The following is an 18,237-nucleotide window of genomic DNA, read 5'->3' as shown; positions in this document are numbered from 1 at the left end:
TCAGACCACTGATCTCTGATCTGTGTTAGCACCATGATCCACAGCTAACTAAGGTTACCATGTCAGACACAGACTACTCTCCCTGTCTTTGCTTGGGAGGTTCAAGTGTCTTGTTTCACAAAGCCCCTTAGTGACCCCTCCACTTTATTATCTTACTCCATCAAGCTGTTTGCTCTGTACTGACCGTTCCAATCTCACATGATGTGAAGGAGGGGTGATTGAGTTTGGAACAATGAAGAAATTTGTCTTATGGTACATAATTGTCTTCTGTAGAGGTTAAAGACAGATTGTTCATTCAGGACAATGTACAACATTAAGATATAAATTTACTGTATAAGTACATGGGTATTTAAATTTTTTTTGATGTCCTAAAGTGTGTTTTTTTTTACAATATTTGGTTTCTTATTAACATTCACAATTGACAATGGATTTATACGATAAAATTCTGGTTAAATACCGTAAGACGTATCTACAATATCTGTGACATCACACTCGAGTACTAGAGAAAATCAATTCAAGATCTGATGGTAAGACATTAAGAAACCCACAGTCATCAGGAAGGGATGTTTCCTACTAAACTGCCAAATTCTTTGTTTGCAGTTTTGTACTCTGGATCTAGTGACTGCTTGCTTCCTTTCTATCGTGTTGACTCTTAAATGCATGAATGCTTCGACAATCATTATTACATATTTGTCCGTAAAGGTGCAAATATTAAAGTCGCAAACCCAAAGACATATTCTTTTTCTAAAAGTGAAGGCTCATCCACGCCTTCCTTAAACGGCTAATTCAAACACGTACACCACAAATCTGCATCACTGTGTGGGAACATTTGCATAACATCACCCAAATTTATATGCAAAGCAAGAAGGCACAAGTGATATTCTCGCTTGTTGTCGCCACGCCCTGGCGTGGAGACACTGTGCTTTGGGAGCTGATATTCCAAATATGGTAAGAAGTGTAACATTTTCATTACACGCTTGAGATATTCAGGCGATCACAATGCACTACATAGCTGGCCAATAAGAGCACCCCGCAATTTTCAGAAAGATAAGCTTTGTAAAAATTTTGAAAGGCGGGGCATATAGGGAAGCAACAATAATGTACGTAATGTTGTGTCGAAAATAAACTCTTTCCCCGCCATTGACAAAGTATGTCGTCAATTAAGAAAATTTGCATTAAAAAGTGTTCCTGATTCATTTTTATGTTAATCTGCAATACCGCGATAATCAGATGACTTACCAAGGACTTACAATTTATGAAAAAACTGAAGCCAAAACGTTATTTACTAATTTTAAACTATGTTTTGATAATTGTTCTGAATCTGATCTCTAACAAAATTCCTCTACAAAAATGCAATTATTTCAGCTTTTTGCTAAAAAAATATTTTTAAAGAAAAATACCCATATTTAAGAGTTTATGAGCAGAGTAAAAATATAGATAGGACGAAAAAATGCAATTATTTCAGCTTTTTGCTAAAAATTTGCATTTTTAAAGAAAAATGCCCATATTTAAGATAATTTATAAGAAGAGAAAAAGGATGGAACGTTTTTTTTTACGCTTTGTTTGTTTATTATTTGTTTGAAAGCAGAGGGTCTGCTCTTTCATTTGATATATTTGAAGAGTTTCATTGCAAAACGAGATAACTCCGTTTTTTTAATTGTTCAGAAGTCTCGTTTTTTTGGTTGTGCATTCCAATTAATATCAATTCAACTGCAGTTAGTTTCTTTGATTTAAACCTTCATAACTTAAAAAATACAGCTAAGTAGCACCATAAAACAAAATAATAACATGATAACACAATAATAAATATGTTTTAACAAAAATGTAAAAAAAATGGATTTATCTCGTTTTGCAACGAAACTCTTCATCAAGAATATTTTCCTGGAAGGCATTTTGTGAAACTTGTGAAAATTACAAAAAAAAATGCTGTCAGGCAACTTTTCAAAAAATGTCTGGCAGGGAATGAGTTAAACCCATTGCATTACACCAAATACACAAAATATTGCAACATCATGACCCTTTTAACAATTACAATAAAATTTTTATTTTTTTATAAAAAAATATTTTGACATTTAATTTGTCATCAAACAGATTACAGAAAATCACGCTAAAAAACGTTAAAATTACGCACTAACATCACGAGTCCTTAGAGACCCAGTGTGTGCATTTAAAGGTTAAACATCACAACCATTTAAGCCTGATAAACGCTGTAACATCCACTTGATGCATGCAAAAATTCCAAGGATGGGAAGTGGCATAACCATTTGCAGTGTTTTGTTTACATGCAAACTCCGCTCACAGCAATTACATTGGTAATGCATAACTAAAGGTTCATTCACGTAAAAATGTAGTGGGTAATTGACCCAATTTTGCAAATTAAATCTTAAATACTTTCTACAGAATAATGCATTCTTTTTAAATAATTTGTCTTTGCTTATTATCCTCTTTGGACTCAATACTTGTATTTAGCTTTAGAGATCATTGTTATGTAAACAGTGCTGGTTTTGTATATGGTTAGAGATCGTTGTCATAGTATCTGGCTTCTTCAAGATGACTGGAAAGACGTGGGAGAACAGAAACGTCCGGCTACTTTATACTCCCCAAAACAAGTGAAGCAAAGCATGTGCTGTTTATAACTCATCGTTATCCTTTAATACTGACTTGAAAGTTGTTTATAAATAAATAAACCTGGTAAATTCTAAATCGGGTATTCCTAACGGGAAATCCATTGGTCAAACAAACTTAACACGGCATGTCACTGTGACAAACATAAACACAGAGCGCTTCGAAATCAAGCAGGCCTATTTGTCAGAGCAAACCATGTCATAGTGTGGCCATCGTGACGAACATTCTTGTAAAATCCTCATTAGCGATGAGTAAATCGTGACTCTTAAGGCCGTGTTAGTTCATGAGGCTAATGTTAGATTAGCACTGGCCAATCACTGAGGTCTCAGACATTGCCCAAATTGTAAATATTATGCAAGTACATGGGCGAGGTAATGTAGCATAGTTCACTATGTGATAAGGTTTTGTTTCACAGTGTCAGTGTTACAAATATTGTTACTGTTTTAAATTACTATAGCAATAACTTTGTGTACACGGCATACACAGGACAAAACTGCACAGCATAAATATGTAGTTCAATGTAGTAAATACACACACTGGCCCTTATTGTGGCTCAAGGGTCATTTCCCGTAGCCTTCAGTCTTTCTCACTTTCTGTCTGTCTCTTTGACTCTGTGACCTGACCATGGCGGCCGGGATCTCTTTGGAGGACAGCCAAAAAAAGAAAGAGAAAGAAGAATCTGGAGCCTGCATGCCGACATTTCTTACTGTTCACTGTGGTCAAGGAACAATGTCATGGAAGTCTGTGATTGGTTACCTGCTATAGGCCATGACCAGTAACCCTCCCTCCGCTTCAACCTTTTCCTGTGTTACTTAACTGTGTCAAGGAGTTGTGTATCACCAAAATCCTTTTATCTGAAACATATACAGTACACAAGTACAAGGTTAAAGCTGTAACACTGAAAAAATGATTCATTCAATTTACTCAATTTTTTTAAGGTAAGTGGTTGCAATCAATTTATATAAGCTACATTTAAACATAACACCGCTTCCTAATCTTTTTTGTTTAAATGTAGCTTAAATAAATTGTTTGCTACCACTTACCTTAAAAAAATTTAGTAAAGTAAATTAATCATTTTTTTATCAGTGAAGATGTGATCTGCATATATGTGACCCCACCGCGAAAACCTAGCTAAAATTCGTTTTTAAAATTCTGTTTTCTATATTTAATCTTTGTATATAATATATTGAACATTCTGTGAAAATATAACCTTAATTTATTTAATTGTAACTGAGTAAGCCCATGCATGTTAGATAATCAGATGAATAATTGATAATTAGATAATTGGATTATGAGACTTTGGCCTGGATTTCACAGACAAGGTCAAATCTTATTAAAGGGATAGTTCACTCAAAAATGAAAAGTGAAAATTTATGTTGTTCTAAAGTGGACACATTGACTTCCATAGTAGGAAAAACAAATACTATGGAGGTCAATGGTTACCGTCAATTGTTTGGTTTACATCATTTATCACAATATCTTGTGTTCAAAAGGAAAAAAATCATATGTTCAGAACAAAATGACTTTTAAGAAGCTCTCTAAAGGAAAAAGTAGGCCTACACAAGCAGTTGAGTCATGCAGGATGCTGAAAGTGGAACTTCAGTAACGTCTACATCAGCAGAAGCTCATAAAGTAGAAGCACAACCACATCCAAGAACATCAAAAAAGCACATTAAGTCAATGAGTTTTGAAAGACAGATATGAAGTCAGCGCGCCTTGAGTTTCACTCATCCGAATAGGGAATAAAGGAATTAAGCAACTGACCACTTGTAGCACTCTTAAATGAGCATAAGAGAATAGGATTTAATACGGTGTAATGTGGGTGATTGAAGCGGGCACTGTGCAATGGGTGGAAACCAAAGCCTCAGCAGACCAGCCATTATAAAATTATAAAGAATTAATTTCGCAGATGATTTAGTTTACTGGTGTGAAGAGCCTTTGATATTCTCCAAAAGCACAGATGATGGGGGAAGCAGGACATTAAATTAATATTAGCTGTACAAAGCAAGAATACAATTATTAAATGTTCCTCACTTTATATTTTATAAATGATGGTTTGTACAGTGGCAAAAGCAGCTGCCACCATATTAGCATGTTGATATATAGTTTTCATATGCAAACTTTCTTGTGCGGCGTCACATTTGAATAGAAACGCATGGCCACACAGGCAGGCCCATAATACAAAAATATAAAAAGAAATCAAGCCGCAGACATCATATTAATATATGACTTCATCCTAAAGCTGAAATCTCCATCAGATGATCTGTAAAACAAATTGCATAAAAATTCTGCTTTGTGTGTTCTTTTGAAGTTTTATTTCTGACTATGAAGGGTGATGCAGAAAGACAAGTTAAACTAAAGTTAAAGTTAAAAGCTCAGTGGATGAATTACGCATACATTTCATGGACAGACAGCCATGCCATTAGATATTTTTATATGAAAAATAGTTTTTGCTTAATGATTTGAAAAGGTTGAAAGATCAAATCTAAAATCCAGTTAAGATTTTAGAGATTTATATATTGTATGAATTAATCTGTAATGTGCCCATACTGTGTATTTTAAATGTCTGGCACTGCTGTGACCTTACTAAAGTAGCAGAGGTTACTGATCACGGTTTGTCTACATTATTAAAAAAGTATGCAGAAAATAAAACTGCAAGAAAATTGATTACAAAGAAGCAAGATAACATGCAATAACTGAAACCAAAGGTGACTCAGTACTTCTGTATTTAACTGTCTTTAAATAGTGGTCATGGAAAGCCCTCTTGTGGCTGTAATTATTTATGTTTCTACAAGTACGTTCACTAAAATAGTCAACATTTAAAGTGGATTAAAATGTTCATTAAATTTATCCTAAGACAAGACAAAAAGCAGACCAAAATGTATTAATATTTTAAAATAATGCAGTAAAAGAGTGAGAAAAATATCTAATTTTCAATACCATTTAATATAGGCAAAAAACTACACACTGTAAAAAGTGAAAGTTTAAGATTTCTTTAAGGAAACAAATGTATTTTTGTCAACTTATTTTTTCTTACGTTAAGTTATGAATTGAAGTAATTTTTTGTAAATAGATCCAACTTTAACTTTTTACATTGTAGTAGATATTAACATGCTTGCTCCATAAATTAATGAATCACAAAGTTAAATAAAAAAAAAAAAATTTAGCTGTTAATAGTGTGTTAATGTTCTGTGAGATTCGGGACCTAGGATGCGTTTCAATCTTCATTCGTTCAGGATGTTTTTTTAGGGTGCTTTCAATCACAATTTTTTCGACTGAAATGTTTGCACTTTGAAAATAACATAATGCATCCACAAAAATAAGGGGCGCATCTGAGCCCATTTCCTTTGAATTTTGAACAACTTTTTAATACAAACCTTGTCTGAACCACTTGATCAGTGACCTGAATTCACGTGAATACACAATATGTGATTTAGGTCTTAACCTGCATCACTGTCTGCCATCTTGGATTTTGAGGATTTTTTGTTGTTACTTTGTTGTTAAATTTTGTCCACCTTGTTACCAAAGAAGGATTTTGATGATCTGATATACGATCTGCATAAAATTGCATTATTGTTCAGAGTTTTGTCAAAATAATTTGCAGTACTGGTGTTTTAAAATTGAACATGGATAATTTATGTTTACTCTTGCAGCAAAAATATCATCATTTGCAATATACTTATTATATAGTATTTTACAGTATATACGTAAGTCATCTAACATAGTCTTCATCAATATAAAATAACTACAAATGATTTTGAAGGCTGTGCAGAGAGGTCCTTGCTTTGTGGAAGTCCATTAGATGTAGTTATGTTATATGAAATGTTGTAATTTATGTCATGTTCAGTAGAGGGCGGTCGATATATTAAAAAAAACCATAGCCATATCCTTATTCAGTCAGCATTAAAGTTATCAAGCTTGTTTATCCCAGAATGTTCTTTACATTGTGTAAGATGATTTTATGTGGAAAACATGAAATCCATTGCTTTTAACCAATTTGCAGTGCATTAAAAGGTAAACATTTATATACATCATGTGTTCCATGTCTCTGTCTTTCTCTGCATTTAAAGCAGCATGCTTAGAATGTAGTCAAACTTTTATGGCAAAATTAATAGTCAGAATTAGGTGTGGGCTGATCCGTTATTCAGTATCGATATTAGTCTGTTATTGGCGAAAATGGCCGGATCGAACATTGGTGAAGTTGGGGAGTACAATCTGATCCGATACCAACACGGACCTGAACTGTCATGGCAACTTGACATAAAGCGTGACTTGCTGAGCAACATGAATTTGCACAAAGTTGCACCTTAAATTTAATTTAGAAATAAAAATGTTGCTAGTCTGTGTGAAACATTAATAAAAATGAAGCACACTATTGTTTCATTGAGTCACTTGTTGCACAGTAAAACGTTTGAGTTCTGTAGCTCTGTTAAAGCATAATGCTTTTTGTAGGGCTAACAAATGTATTACTTGCAGCTTAACTGATTAAAAGGACGATAGAGATGGATCGGTATGGACACATACTCAAGGTTGTGGTATCGACATCGGTATCAGACATGAAAAGTGGTATCGGCCCAGCCCTAGACAAAATGTATGACCTCACACTAAAAAGGCTTAGGTTTTATAACCTCTATGGCCCACCAAATTCACTGTTCAACCCAAAGATATATTTAAAGTCTGGTAATGTTACTCTGTAAATGTAACCAGATATAAAATTTATTTGGAATTTAAAATTCTGTTGATGTATAATCAAACAATTAGTAAATAATTGTTTGGCTTTACCACTTTTTTATAAGAGAGGACCTATATCAGAATTAAGACTGGGGTATATACATCACCAGGGGCGTCATGCAACAATTTTTTTTAAGGGGGCAGAGTGTGCACAGTTCACAGAAATTTGTGCATACACATACATCAAACGATTTATATTATAGAGCTTTCAGTCTTTTCAATGGCACTTACATTTCTAACAATATGAGCGCCCCTGCCTTCATGCAAAAAACTCCAAAATAAAAGTATTGACTCGCTTTCATTTCAAATACTATTCAGTCGGAATAATGACATGATATTGGTATCATATTTAAAACAGAAACGACATGTTTTATTTATTTAAGTTTTGTTTAATGACTTGTTTAATTGTGTCATTAATGCATTTTCCACAACAACTGCATTATGAAATGAATGTCATTTTAAATCCATAAAGTATATAAACAACGAAAATGACATAGCAACATGACTGATTTTAATGTTCAATAACGATTTAAAAAAATATGTTTAGATAAAATGATTGGAGGAACGGATTTTTGCATAAAATTTTACCTCATATGTGAGCACGTGTGATTCCGCGCCCCAGTGAACTCTGGCGAACTTTGCCGTTGTGCCAAGAAGATAAATCTAGAAATTTCTACTAATATAACGTCGAGACGGTCACATTTTAAATCATACATTTTCTACACAGAGGTTGTTAACTGCACATTACCGTACACAGCAAAATCACTGGTGTTAAAATAACACCCACGGTGTCAAATTTAACACCGGCAAAGTGTGTATATGTGTCCACACTACACTGTGTTAATTTAGTCAAAAGTGTAGTGTTAATTTAACAACACCCATAATATGTTAATTTAACACTCAATATTGTTAAATTTTACACTTTGTTCAACACTATTCATTGTTGTTTCCACACTACACTGGTGTTGGCACAGAAATACAGTGTTAAAAATTAACACTCCTAATTTAAGGTCAACACCAGTGTAATGTGAATTCAACAATGTTAAGTGTTAAAATACTGAGTAATAGCCACTTTTGTTGTTAATGGGTTGTTTCTATAAAAGAAAAATGACAAGAAATATTGCAAAACCTCTTTTTATTAAAGTAAATCACATTTAATATTTACATTGATACACACAACACTTTGCATTTAACACTGCTTATTTAAATACCTCAGCTACAATTAGAAACAGAATACAATATGGAATAATGAAAGTTATCTTATACCACAGCGCAGTGACATGAAAACCACTTATTATAAGGTCTTTAATAAATCAAATGAGAGTTAAAAAAAATTAGCCACCCTACTCAAAACGTGAACATTTAAATACATGCAATTACCTTATCGGCAAGCAGAAATGCTTATCCTTCACAATACTAAAGATTTTTCCATAACAAAACAGACATTTCAATTCAAAAGACGTTTAATTTTTCTTAAACACGTTCCAACCTGGTATTTAGTTCTGTAGTTGTTTTACTCATGATGTAGTGGAAGGCTGCATCAGTGGTCTTCATCATGCAGGGAATGGCTTTTTGGTCCAGAATGATGCAAAAATTCTGGATGCAACTTTTGTTCCCAACGCAGAGCAGGCAGAGCTGTGCTGATCCATCCACCTCAAAGCATGGATTGATGCTCATCACCTAAGTGTTTTAAAAGAGTGTATTAGATGAATGTATTTGATGTGTATTTATGAACTTGTATGCATTTACATGGGGTGAACAATGCAAGCAAACTAACTGCTGAATAAATAACTAGAACAAAATACCAAAAAAACTTACACAGCACAATCAGTAGCTTCAGTTGCATATTGACCCTCTCCAGTCTTTCTTCCTTTCACAAATGAAGGCAAGAGGTGAATGAGCCAGGGAAGAGCTGCCACATAACTGTCCCGTCCTAGCAAAACAGAATTTAAACACCATGAGTACACAGTTAAACTTTAAAACCGTAAAAGTAGCAAACCCATTTACACTTACCATATTTAAACTCCTGTTGACCAGACAGAGGGTCATCCATATCTTCATCAGGATGTAGTCTGCAATTATCCTTTAATTGTTGTATGTTGGCTATTTTGCAATACATCAACTCAGCATATTTCTGCAGATTTTCAAAGACAAAAAGGGTCAAGAAAATACCAAAAAGGGTGCAGTTTTAACCGTTATTTGAATCAAAATCATCTCAGTATAATCATGTTAGAGACAGTGTACAGTACTAAAGTACTGTGTGTACTCACATAACTAGTTGGTAAGCTCTTATCCTCCAAACTGGGTTAAGAAATAACAGTTCCAGAATTCATGGGTATGCCGTATTCGAAATATAGTCTGGTAGGGTCCTATCACAAAAAAATGACAATAAAGACTCTGAAAACTCAACATTCTTTTTATATTAAAAACAGCACTCAAGACAATATGAATCTTCAATAATACATTTTCAAAATAGTAATCAATTTGATTGCTATTTAATATGATATCAATAGCAAAACGATGTATGAGAAGATAATATATTTTATTAAAGTTGGCAGCAGGTCATGTGACTTTCTTGCCTGATTAATAACCATAATATGTACAAAACTACATATACTAAAAAGATTGGTTAACTGTTCAGTTATGTCAAATAAAATGATTTATATGTATAAATATATAAACTTACCTTCTGTAATGAATTTATATAAGTAGCAGTCGTTTCTCATTGGAAGTCATCCATGTCAGGTCTTCTTTAATAAACTGCCCTAAAAAACAGCATCTCGTCTGAATGATTTGAAGCACTCAGTGTGTACTTTCACCAAACTAGCATCTATAATGACAGAAAAACAAATGTTCGCCATACATGGTTTACACTTCGTATGTATTTGCTATTTGCATCTGTCTGACATCTAGTGCCACGAAAAGCTTACAACACACAATGCATCAAATCTGTGCATACAAATGATGATATATTCTGAGGTAAAATGAATTGTTGGTTTGGCGATATTTTCCCTGTTTGCATACATCTAAAAAAAAAAAACACATGACGATGCGGTTGCGGTTTTCTCCGTGTTTTTCAGTAATTTGAATAATTAACCGATATCCGTGCACTCACGTGCATGTAAACGACCTCGTTAACTCACGGTATCTAGCCTATATCCCAGATAGCAAAAGATAGCAATGAGTCGGCGGACCACCGGCGGTGCTCTGGCGACAGTAGAAGCGTCATAAAGGCGTAATCGCAAACACGTCTGACGGCGGTCCGCCGGCGGCAGCCGCTTTTTAAAAGCGGCAGCCGGCTGTCTGCCGCCTTCAATCCGCGGCTGGCCCGCCGGCCAACCGCCGTTCGGCCGCCTTTATATTGAAGGCGGCTCTTTCGCGGCCCGTCGGAGGCAAACGCTATTTTCGAGCGATTTGCCGCCGCTTATTGTATATATATAATATTTATATAGGCTATTTCTAGTATGCAGTTTATCAAAAATAATGATTGATCAAATCAGACAAATTCTCATTTGGAGTTTTTATTCCACATTTCAAAGTACATTAACAGTCATTGAACTAAGATGTGTAAGAGCACTAAAATATAAATAACTGAAAAATAAAAAAGTACTAAAGAACATACAGGTTTTCAAATAAATTCTAGTTTAAAAAAAACATTACAAGCAAATTAGAACATTTACAACAATTGTTAATAATTTAGAGGTCAGCTCTAAGATGAAAATAATTAGGCTACCAGTAAACATTAAGTAATGAGGATATTTGGTACCAAAGAATGGCCAGCATACCAAATAATAGTCATTTCTAACAATAGGATAAGTGTTAATCATTTAGAGTAAAGCTCTGGACTAGAATAGACTATTATAATGGCATTGCTGACCTGGGACACAATATTTTTACTTTGCTGCAATATGATCTGTCTCTTGTGAATGAAAAATGAACAGATACTTTATTGATCCTCAATGGGAAATTCAAGGTCCAAGTAGCTTATAACACAACACACATCAACATAAACAGAATGATAAAAAAAAAACAAATCCACATGACTAAAAAAAAAAAAAAACAGTAAAAGACACTAAAGACATAAAAAAAGATCCACATGAATGTAATGTGCAAGCATGAGGCGCTTATGATCAGTACTTTATCTCGTGCATCTGTATTAAGGACAAACCTTCTCGCCATTCCATATCTTTCCGAGGAGCTGCCATCAAGGCAGGGTCCCAAGGAATTTGGAAAAAAAAAAAGTAATTTTCACAGTGAAGTGTGGATTGGTTGAGTGTACTGTCACACTTCAGGCTTCTTGATGTTACTGACTGCAGGATAAAGAAAGGGTTCCAGTTGTCAGTGATGCTGAGGTGTCAGTAGTCAGCCTCGGTTTAAGGGGTCAGCTGTGGGTCCCTCTCAGCTGTGTGCCGCCTTTATCTGCCTTCACGGTCAGATGCTCCTTTCAGGTTACGCGTAACATTAACCTGGACAGCCCCATCAGTGGCATCCTGGGTTGCCGGGTTCTTTCGGATGGCTCCTGTAGAAAATACAGAACTGTCATTCCATTTGAATAACATAAGGCCATACACATCTACTTAAATATAAAAATCTAACTTACTTTGAACAATGGTCTTCAGAAACAGGTCTCTAAAACATGCTTGATTCCCTACACCAGTCCAGGTTGTATTAATTAGAGAAGATACTCTAAAGCTGAAAATTCAAAAAAAGTGTTACAAATTACATTTCTCAGAATTTTCTCATACATAAATGTGAGACAGGCTGTGGATTCAGACTGTATATGCAGTGTACAAACTTAATTTTACTTTTAGATTACCCTACGGCAAAATTAGCACACTTACAAATTGTTCCTGGAGCATTTTATCCTGCCTCAAAGTGTTGACAAGCAACATTAAAAGTAAGTCGCTGTCATCCGAAGCTACAAAACGAAAGGCATATGGTAATTTTGGACCTACATCACAGACAAAAAAAGTAAAATTTAAGAAAGAATACATGTTCTTACCTGCTCGTTCACTACGTTCCCTCTGGGCTTGGTTCTTCTCCCTCACACTGCAAAAAATGATTGTCTTACCTAGTGTTTTGTCTTGTTTTCTAATATAAATATCTAAAAATTCTCAAATTGAGATACATTGATACATACCAATTGTATGTACCAATTGTATGAGATACATACCAAGTGTCGAGGTGTCCTTGAGCAAGACACCTAACCCCAGCTGCTCCCGACGAGCTGGATGGCGCCTAGCATGGCTGACACCGCCGTCGGTGTATGAATGTGTGCGTGAATGGGTGAATGTGAGGCAATATGTAAAGCGCTTTGGATGGCCATTGGTCTATAAAAAGCGCTATATAAATGCAGTCCATTTACCATTTACCATTTACATTGACTGGTTAAGCAAGTGGCTTAAGATATTAAGTCTTGCTATTGAAATAAATGATAAAAATCAAGAGCCTTTCTTTTTACTTAAAACAAGTCAAAATATCTGCCAATGCAGTAAGAAAAATAAACTCAATTTAAGTTGATTAAGTTAAAAACTGGAATTTAGTTTATTTTTCTTACTGCACAGGCAACTTTTTTACCTGTTTTAAGTAACAAAAAACTCCCGATTTTCATCATTTATTTCAATAAACAAAACTCAACATCCCAAGCCACTTGCCCACAAAGTCAGCGTCTCAATTTAAGAATTTTCAGATACCAACATTAGAAAACAAGACAAAAGAAAACCAAGCAAGACTTTCATTTTTTGCAGTGCAGGGCTTGGTTTTCATTCTGGAGCCTCTAGAAATCTACATTATATAAAAAAAAACAACAACTAAAAGCACTATTTTAAATATTGTTAAAACACTGCACACTAAGACACAGGCCTAATATACCTTGATAGCTGAAAACTTCATGCTGTGCACGAGATGCTGTGCTCTGGGCAAGCTATCTGCAAGAAAATATGAATAAAACTACATTGTTAATACAACTTCAGTTACTGGATAAGCAGCATAGAGCAAACATAGTCTTACTAACAACTTTTAAATAAAAAATAAAAGAACTAGAACTTTGCTTAACCTCCGTGTGTACTATAACAAAGGCAAAACAGCATGTGTTCGCTTACACTTGCTAGCCACTTTAGCTAGGGGAGCATACTTGTTCAGACAAACAAAGTAATTTAAACAACTTCTATACATGAACATAATTGCGTTACACAAAAATGAAACATGTACTTACTTAAACAAACGTAATTGATGACTTTTGTCTTAAATCTGTATCTTGATCCTCTCTTCAAACACTGAAATGTGTGACGCCGAGTGCTCTCTGGGAGGACACGTTATCTTCCGGTTTACAATTCTTCCGTCTTTTTTAAGTGTTGCCCCTGTCGACCGGTGGCGGTACTTCACTGTTTGTGCTTTAACACTTTCTTTTTTGTCTCAATTAATTTGTACAGGTCGCAATCGCAAAATAATCCTTGTACATGTAAAAGGTAAAAAAAATTAAATCGATGTTGGAAAATAATGAAAGACACAAAAATTTCCAGTCAAGTGCATAAATCAAAGACATGTACAAATGTTCACCTAAGTGATAAAATAATTCGATATATTTCACATATATTACTGTATAATCGCTTCAGAGTTTAAAAGTAATTTAAATGTAATTTCCTAAAACTTCAAGAATCTGTTATAAACCCTAGGGCTTTAGATGCATGTGAAACATGCTTGAACTCAGGGTGTAAAAAAGTAAACTAACTTAAAACACATTAGTATAAACATAACTAAAATATCTTTGCTTTGGAGAAAAACAACTATCCTATTTGATAAAATTCACAAATATAGGCTAATATTATTTTATAACCGCTCAAATGTGAAATTTAAAATGCTGTCAGTACTTTAACTCCAATGGCCAATGTTGATTTTGAGAAGATTTCAAAGCGGCTTGCCGCCAGCCTGCCGCGGTCTATTAGACGGAGGCAACCGCCAGAGAAAATTAAGCAGTCGGGGCGCCGGCTCCATGCCGGCGGCAAATCGCAAGAGAGGGGAGTGACGTATTCGGCGGCAAACGTTTCATCCCCGCCAGCGGGACGCACCTATAGCCGACAGCTTAGGGCTGGCGGCAAAAAGAAGTCCTGCGGATATTTTTTGCTATCTGGGTATGATTACCTCATAACGAGCATCATATGGTGAATAAACGAGCTTTCATTTAACTTAATTTCATACCTTTCAATTTGTAGTGCATGTCGCGTTTTATCATGGTTCAATTCTTTCATTCATTCATATCTCCTGTTATTATCCTTCTTGGTTAAAACTTTTAAAGCTAGCAGTTTAACTGTATACCAAACTAACAAGGGAACAACGTAACACAAGGTAGCTCTGATTAAACTGAACCAAATAACGAACAAAGTGGAAATAAAATGGGGAAAATATCTTATTTAGGTTTTTTGGCAAATGGCTGCGTAGAGTCAGACAGAGAAATAACAGTTTAATTTAGCTAAACCATGTGAATATTATGAGATTTACCTGCTCTCTTCAGTCCTCCTTTGAAAGAAAATGGCGGTAAAATCCCTGACAGGAAATGTTTAGTGGAGGCGTGGCTTGATTTACACCGCTCAGAGTGAAATCTGATAACACCCTTGTTTTACACTGACACTGTCGTGGATATAACACTGGCCTAGCAATGGCAGTGTTATTTTATTACCAGATAGTGTTTAAACAGCATCAACACTGTGTATTTAACACCATCCCTGAAAATTTAACACTGGTGATTTTGCTGTGTACTGAGGTTTGAAAATGTTGTGAGCGTTTCTTGCATGTTTTAATTCCTCAGATGCATTCCGCCAAATTGCAGCAGCAAAATGAAAGCTCGTGAGCGCGCTCACACTGATGACGTCTGCGGCTGCTCTGACTGCAGCGCCTGCCACCAGAAAGTAATGTAACACGTTCAAAACACTTATCATAACGGCAAAAATCTCTGAAAAGTGACAAGGAGGATGCAGCACAGAATTCATAATATTGTACATATTAAACAGATTAAAAGACAAGTTACTGATTGATGGACGCTTGTTTGATTTTCAGGTTGCATGCAAAATCTATTTGGCTCAAAAAACCAAGGGGGCACGTGCCCCCTCAGTTTGAATGGGCATGACGCCTCTTGCAATATTAGTAAATAAAGATATAAATAGTTTGAAGTTTGAAAATAATTTGAAAATTATTTGCATTTGCACGTGTTTAAAGTTTAAGAGAATGCCGACAATTATTTAAACTTTAAGAATATTTTGAAAATATTTCCAAAATTAAGTGATAAATGTTTGCTGATATTAATAATTGTTAGTGAGTTAGTGAGGTATAAATGGGTATAAATGATTTAAAATGAAAAGCCAATGCCAGTCATTTATCTACACGTTGATATTCTGTAAAACATTAAGCACAATGGAATTTGAGTGAGCTATGATTAGATTACGTTTTTAACAGGCCGATATGATCTGAAACTGAATCTGTGAATGCATTAAGATGAGCATGCATGTAATTTAGAGAATGTTGCAGCTAGTCCATGCATGTCACTGAGATGGATGATGGTTTGTGTTTAACAGAAATTATCTTTGCTGGCTGACTCTAACAATCTGTTATGTAGGGTTGGGAGTTCATTTGGACTTTGTATGACAAGTATAAACATCTAAAAAGCAGTTTCAGACACATTCAAGGATTTGGCAAAGGTTTTGAGTAGACTACAGACTCCCCACTAAAAATACACAATTTTCAATTCATCGATAACATTACACTAAAATATATAATGTTAACAATAAAGAAATCAGTAAATAAAATAACAAGTGTTATTAGCTTCATTCGTTGTTAAAAACTATATACCATAACCACTTCACTTAGTTTCAACAACAGGACTCTCTTCTCCGCATACCCATTTTCAATTCATCAATTTCAGTAGTCACTATTGAAAAAAAAGTTAAAGTTAAATTACCATTATTATAAATATTTGTCCTCACTTAAAATAAATGACATTGTTTACTGTTGATAGAGTAATCACACCAAACGACTTCTCAGAAATCTAACAAAATAATCCTTTAAGTCCTGCTCTTAAGTTAATATTGACATTAATGTTAATGTTGATATGTCTGTTTGCTCAACAGCCATTGTTTTAACCCGTGTGAAAAAGTATGGTACATAATGATTAAGATAAGTATTAATGTATTATAAATATGCATATGATTTTCTTCAAGGTACAACAAGCTATTGCAATGTTTATCGTGTTCTGCTTTGAATCCAGACTATTTCACAATGAGGCTTTTTAAGTCTGTGAGCAGCTCCAAAACCAATAATTACAGTGTGGCACTAATTTAAAGCTTACAAACCCTTATTTACACTGTGTCCCCATCAAATCCTGATTTGTTTCTGAAATTAATGGGGAAAGACTTTCGAAAAATAGAAAATGTCCTTAATCATGAAATAATTTAAACTATTGAAATATCTTAGGCACGTTTGGAAATAAAGTCAGTCAACATAAAAAAAATGTAGCTTTACTAAGATCCACTCACTTGTTCGGTGTACATTATATCTTATGCACGATAGCTTTGTCTAACATTTCGCTTTTTAAAGGAGTAATAGTACTGTTTCTTTATCTATTAATGCTGTCAGGAATTCAGACACTTTATGATCTGCCTGTTTTTTGCCTGAAGCAACAGGTTTTGTCTAAACAAAATCTCAGTTAACAAGCACATCATGTACACTCATGTACCCAGTGATGCCATAGAAGAATCATTTCTGACCATTCAGTCAAAGATTCTTTCTTCATTAGCTCCTTATAAACTTTTTCACCACAAATTACCATTTTTTAAACAAAAAGGTTATTTAGATGGTTAAGGTTCTTTATGGAACCATTAAGCCAAAAAAAAAAAAAAATCTATGGCATTGGGAAGCACATTTCATTTTAAGAATGTATGCATAACTTGATTAAGCAATTACAATCCTTATCATATGCACAGTTTACAGTTTTTTATTCCTACACTTTAAAAATAAAGGTGCTTAAAAGGTTCCCTACAGCAATGCCATAGAAGAACCATTTTAGGTTCTTCAAGGAACCATTTCTTTTTATACCTTTTTTATAATCTGGAGAACCTTTATTCATCCCAAAAAATCCTTTGGTGTAACCAAAAAGGCTCTTTGGATGTTAATAGTTCTTTATGAAACCATTTAACCAAAAAAGGTTTTTCTATGGCATGGTGAAGCACCTTTATTTTTAAAGTGTTATTTACAAAGCCAGCTTTGACAGATCTTAAAGGGAGATTCCACTTTTTTGAAAATATGCTCATCTTCAAGCTCCCCCAGAGCTTAAACATTTGATTCTCACCGTTTTGAAATCCATTTAGCTGATCTCTGGGTCTGGTGCTAGCACTTTTAGCATAGCTTAGCACAATCCATTGAATCTGATTAGACCATTAGCATTGCGCTAAAAATGGCTGCAGCAGGCGTAGTGATATAACACACTGCCCGAAAATAGTCCCCTTGGTTACTTTCAATGGCAGGGGACAATTTTCAGGCAGTGCGTACAGTAATATCACTACGCCTGCTGCAGCCATGTTACATCAGCAAAGTCTTTGATTATTACGCCAGAATGAGAGTTCCTAACCATATCTGCCTAGAAAATCCCAACTTTTAATTTTCTGTCGTTCTTAGTACACGATGTAACTACAGAAGAGTCAAGTTTCAAATATTCTTTTCGTTATTTTTTAGCGCAATGCTAACGGTCTAATCAGATTCAATGGATTGTGCTAAGCTATGCTAAAAGTGCTAGCACCAGACCCGGAGATCAGCTGAATGGATTTCAAAACGGTAAGAATCAAATGTTGAACTCCAGGGGAGCTGGGAAATGAGCACGTTTTCAAAAAAAGTGGA

At 34.7% G+C, this 18,237-nt stretch overlaps 3 long non-coding RNA genes across 7 annotated transcripts in view; all 3 read right to left on the bottom strand.

Annotated features, from left to right (window-relative positions):
• LOC129437692 (uncharacterized) overlaps positions 1–15,113 on the bottom strand; it is a 112,183-nt gene extending 97,070 nt beyond the window's left edge. The window contains exons 1-5 of one of the 3 annotated variants that reach the window (XR_012365164.1): positions 10,043–10,509; positions 9,627–9,725; positions 9,370–9,490; positions 9,175–9,289; positions 8,475–9,036 (exon numbers count right to left, since the gene is read on the bottom strand). This is a non-coding gene — a long non-coding RNA (uncharacterized lncRNA). Of the gene's footprint in view, positions 1–8,474; positions 9,037–9,174; positions 9,290–9,369; positions 9,491–9,626; positions 9,726–10,042; positions 10,510–14,853 lie in introns of those variants that run through there. The other 2 variants (XR_012365163.1, XR_012365161.1) reach the window with 2 other exon arrangements.
• On the bottom strand, positions 10,862–12,032 carry LOC141358750 (uncharacterized). The gene is made up of 2 exons (XR_012365157.1): positions 11,957–12,032; positions 10,862–11,875 (listed from the first exon to the last, which is right to left on the bottom strand). It is a non-coding gene; the product is annotated as an uncharacterized lncRNA (long non-coding RNA).
• LOC141358751 (uncharacterized) lies at positions 12,028–13,798 on the bottom strand. Of its 3 annotated transcripts, none has more exons than XR_012365159.1 (5): positions 13,571–13,798; positions 13,228–13,283; positions 12,359–13,140; positions 12,198–12,274; positions 12,028–12,048 (listed from the first exon to the last, which is right to left on the bottom strand). It is a non-coding gene; the product is annotated as an uncharacterized lncRNA (long non-coding RNA). The 3 variants fall into 3 exon arrangements; XR_012365160.1 differs by having other exon boundaries at positions 12,034–12,274; positions 12,359–12,405; positions 12,530–13,140; positions 13,571–13,795; XR_012365158.1 differs by having other exon boundaries at positions 12,034–12,274; positions 13,571–13,796.
• Positions 15,114–18,237: the final 3,124 nt, after the last annotated feature.

Source organism: Misgurnus anguillicaudatus, chromosome 22, assembly GCF_027580225.2.
Source record: "Misgurnus anguillicaudatus chromosome 22, ASM2758022v2, whole genome shotgun sequence".
In the NCBI taxonomy this organism is placed as follows: Eukaryota; Metazoa; Chordata; class Actinopteri; order Cypriniformes; family Cobitidae; genus Misgurnus; species Misgurnus anguillicaudatus.
The sequence above is the reverse complement of the archived record's forward strand: the minus strand, read 5'-3'. Positions and strand labels throughout refer to the sequence as shown.